Source organism: Carassius gibelio, chromosome B21, assembly GCF_023724105.1.
Source record: "Carassius gibelio isolate Cgi1373 ecotype wild population from Czech Republic chromosome B21, carGib1.2-hapl.c, whole genome shotgun sequence".
Taxonomy (NCBI): domain Eukaryota; kingdom Metazoa; phylum Chordata; class Actinopteri; order Cypriniformes; family Cyprinidae; genus Carassius; species Carassius gibelio.
In genome coordinates, this window is record NC_068416.1 from 8,421,835 (window position 1) to 8,426,980 (window position 5,146).

Sequence of the window (5,146 nt, forward strand, 5' to 3'; positions counted from 1 at the left end):
ATAACTTTTTTTCCTTATTTGAATATATTTTAAAATGTAATTTATTGTGTCACATCCTTCAGAAATCATTCTAATATGCTGATTTGCTGATTATCAATATTTAAAACATGAGTTTTTTTTTTTTTTTTTCAGAATTCTTTGATGAATATAAGGATCCAAAGATCAGCATTTATGTGAAATAAAAAGCTTTTGCAACATAATACACTATATCATTCAAAAGCTTAGAGTCAATATAATTTTTGTTTTTTGGAAAATAAATTAAAGAAATGAACACTTATATTTAGCAAGGACTCTTTTGTGGGTTCGAGTCCAGGCCAGCAACACCACTGCTCCCTGGGCACCACAGCATAAATGATGCCCACTGCTCCGGTTGTGGGTTCACGGCTGTGTGTGCACTTTGGATGGGTTAAATGCAGAGCATGAATTCTGAATATGGGTCACCATACTTGGCTGAATGTCACTTCACTTTGAATTGATCAAAAGTGATGATAAAGTAAAAATGTTTCAAAAGATTTCTATTTCAAAATAAATGCTGTTTATAAAAAATCTACTCTGCTGGTTTCAACATTATCATAATGTGTTTTTTTTTTTTTTTGAGAAGCAAATCAGAATATCATAATTATTTCTGAAGGATCGTGTGACTGGAGTAATGATACAAAAAAATTCAGTTTTGAAATCTCAATAAATACATTTTTAAATATATCCAAATAGAAAACAGTTAATTTAAATAGGTTAGTAAAAATATTTCACAATTTTTCTATTTTGATTTACTTTGGATCAAATAAATGCAGGCTTGGTGAACAGAAGAGACTTATTTAAAAAATATTAACAAGCTTACTGTTCAAAAACTGTTTGATAGTGGATACTATAGGCATCTTTACTTTTTCTCTAGTTTCTAGATTTTTATTGGCTTAGAAATCTATAACTGCTGGACAATAACAAATAACAAATAATAACAAATAATAATAATATTTTTTTTTATATACTACAAACAATTTTTTTTTATCACATAATAAGGAATAATAGTTTTCTATTCTGTAATAAAAGCTATGTCAATTGGTACTAAGTTGGTCATCCTTTATTTATCACTGGAGATTACTTGAAAAACCATATATTGTTGCAATCGTATGTTTAATGTATTCGTGTTTGCAAAAGTTACACAAAAAGAACATTAATTTTCTAAAGAAATAATTCACATCAGTCTCATAAGAATTAAGTTATCTTTTCTCTGGATTTCAACATCTTAGTAAAAATAAAGATAACTTGATGGAATTCTGATGTTTACTCACCTTAAAGGATATTGATGGCTTAGGTCTGTTTTTATAGCAACAACAACAACAACAAAAAGATTACAGTATATTAACACTTCTTTGTAAATTATTATTTGAAGTAACAAAACCATGGTTAATTTGCAGTTGCCATGGCTACAAGAACAATGATTTGTGGTGTTATTGATAAAACCATGGGTAATGTTCGTAAGGGAACCTGAAAAAAAAAAAAAGATAGAAAAAAATAAACTTTAACAGGAATGTGCCTGAAAGTGATTTTTTTACATTTTTACCTAAATTATTTATAATTTATTTTAATATATATAAAAAATGTATAAGGAGTGCATTGTAGCTGACACCTGAATGAACACATTACAATTGTTTTATGACTGCAAGTCTTTTTCCTCAAATGCTAAAAGCTTCAAATTTGCCTTTAAACCCATGTGAAAAAGTAGCATAATTTACATTTGATTTACAGTGTATTTTAATAAATATTAAACATTCTATTCAATTGTGCATTATAGCTGACACCTAGATGAACAATTACAGTTGTTTTTATGACTGTAAGTCATTCTCCTCAAATGCTACTGACGTTAGAAAAGTGTATAACAATATCACATGTAACTTTAGAGACGGTCCATAAATTTGAGACTCTCGAACGTCCAACGTCAAGCCAACTTTATGTCCTTTTCTTCTTTCTCTTTTCGGCACCAGAGGGATACATCCTTTTTGTGACATGACTTATCATTTATAATTGTCAATGCACGCGAGGTGTCTATGCGCAATTGCACATGACTCCAACGCTAGCAGACACAGCAGCAGTTGTCGGCAGAGAGCTGCACGGGTCCGATTTTGTAAATCCGCACCCGCCCGTACCCGCAGTGCTTAAAACCGCATCCGACCCGTTTTCCGACAGCAGCACTAATTAAAATCCACACCCGACCCGCTTAAAATAGAACCGACACCCGACCCGCACCGGAAATCAAATCAGTTAAGCCAATCACATTAGACACACTTTTTTCGTATTTTATTGCCAGATCATACAGAAGTTATTTATGGAAAACTCTTTTTAAAAGATATTTGTTTTTTTTTATACATTTTATCTTAATTTTGATCAATGTCTTATCAATCAATTGCCCGTATTTAATAAATAAGAAGCAAATATATAGCAGGCAATGTAATAACCTAAGTGTAATTGACAGAATTTACAAAAAAATATTTTGCTACCTAAAAGTTACATATTTTTTGTGTCACGCATGCATGTCTATTTCCCTCATATTAAATAAAACGCATGTGGACTGATATTTTTCCATTGTCTGGAATCCTTTATTAATGGAGTATATAAACAGACGTTTTAATATATTGGTATTAAATGCATTTTCTGAGAATTTGTATTTCACGTTTTTACTGCAAATGTCGAAATACGTGCTCTTTGGTCCATCAGTTCTTGAGTCACTGATCACATTAGAATAAAATATCTCATAATAAAATACAAAATTGACTGATTTATGAATGTATATGCATAGTTCTTATCAGTCGGAAATACAGATAAACACTTTCATTTGTTGTATTTTTGATCCTGAAAGAAAACAGAACAACAAAAGAGTGAATAATACCCGTCTGAGGTTGTGCTTCAAATCGAACGGTTCACAGCTGAGCATTGCGAGAGGCGGATCTGCGCCAGAGCGCGCATGTGAATGAGCTGCACAAAGTCATTTACACATGCAATGAAAAAAACAAAACAAAAAAACAACAACAACCCTGGATAGCCTAGATTAGGCCCATATTCACAAATGTGTTAGCTATGGAATGAAATATCTGATATTCCGATGGAAATGGAAGTGTATTGTTGTTTAAAAGTGAAGTGAAGAAGTGACGTGACACACCTGGAGCGGTGGGCAGCCATTTATGCTGCGGCGCCCGGGGAGCAGTTGGGGGTTCAGTGCCTTGCTCAAGGGCACCTAAGTCATTGTATTGCAGGTGGAGAGAGAACTGTAAATGCACTCCCCCCACCTACAATTCCTGTCGGCCCGAGGCTCGAACTCACAACTTTTCGATTGGTTAAGTACGTTTTACCATTTCACTGTTAGCATATTGAAAGAGGTCACTATTAACAGTTTAGGGGTGTGTTTCCCAAAACCATAGCTGCTAACTAAGTTAGATGGTAGACACTTTATAATAACAATCATTAATAGTTGGTAAACTGATAGTTCATTAACATTTAGTTAATTGTCATTTAACTGTTAGCAAACAGTATTTTTACTTATAAAGTTTACTGAAAACTTAAAGATATGTTAGCATTTCCATATTTTGATATTAGAAGGGAAGGGATGCAGGCAGCTGCTTTCACTACCAATGCTTAAAAACATCCCAAACTAATGTTTGATGCACAGAATTTATTGCGGAATAGCCACTTTCATCTGGGGCTGTAGCTATCGAATATTTTTGTAATCGAGTATTCTACAAAAAAATTCCATCGATTAATCGAGTAATTGGATAAAATGTGTTTTTGCTCAGTTAAAGTGCAATGTTAATTCTGCAAGAGAAAATAAGACTTCTGGGTCTCTTAAAATGAGCAACTAGTTTCCTTTTTAGAAAAAAAATATTTTTATTTTTAAATGCATAGAATGCAATGGATACATCAAAAATAAGCATTGAATTATTACCCATTGTTTCTCTGTCTGTACTTGTACTGTGAACAATGACAATAAAGCTGACAGATGAATTAAGTGCATTTAAGTCCCATTCGGTTGGGGTTTTAAATAAAGCATTTTCTGAGATGCACATTAAGCATTAAACACCAAACATTAATTTATCTTTTAATTATTGAAAATTAAGCAAACTTTTTGGTAAACAAAGGGGATTTAATATTAAAAATAAAACATGGAATACATTTTGTGTGATTAAACCTTAAAAAAATAATGTTTTTTTAGTAGCTAGTAGGCTAGGTTATGTACATTCTGCAGAACAATATTAATACATCTCTGGCAAATACTTGTCTAAAACAGGACTTTTATTTTGACGGGTTGACGTACTTTTACAGCTCTGTGTATCGGTCAAATGCTCATGAAGTGACTGTCAGAGCAGTTCTGGAGATGATGTTCATGTGTTCTCGTCTTATTTAGTGAGACCGCAGATGCTGAAATTACCGCAAGCGTCACGTGCGCTTCAGTGTCTGTAATAAAGGAAGACGTGCTTGTGCTCCCATACAGAGACACGCAGAACATGCAAGATTCATATTTAAATAGACGGTTCCGGCTTAATATTTACAGATATTAGTCCATATCCTGATTTGATGTTAGTGCAATGGCCTATTTTTAATTAATTAATTCAAAAATGGGCAAATAACGTGTCATTCTGCGTTAAACTGTAAATTCTGTTTTTATGACTGGATTCTGCGATTCCATCCGTGTTTTTTTTTTTTTTTTTTTGCATCGCGGAAATCATATGGCCCTAGTTGTTACCAGCTTTATCTTGCAATGGACAAACGCCACGACATTTGCCCGATCTTTCAACTCAAAACACTGCTGACTCCTTGCAGTATGCGATTTCTGTTCTGCGTCTTCTTTATCCAGTAAAAAAAAAACATGTTTATAGTAACCATATTCCTTCCGTTCGAAAAAAAAAGTTGCAATAACTGTTCGTTACAAGCAGCATTTGCCATCAGGCAGGTAGCTAACATAAACATATTTTTGCTAGCCTAAGTTACCTGCTGCAAAATTACACCATTTGCACAAGACTGAAAAATAGAGCTATTTTATCCAGTGTAATTTATCACTTACCACTATCTTGTTTTTTTATCCTCCTCTTCCTTTCTATTCTTTCTATTCTGGCTTCCTAAAGCATAATTCCGCTTCATGACTGCCGAGGAGGTTTTG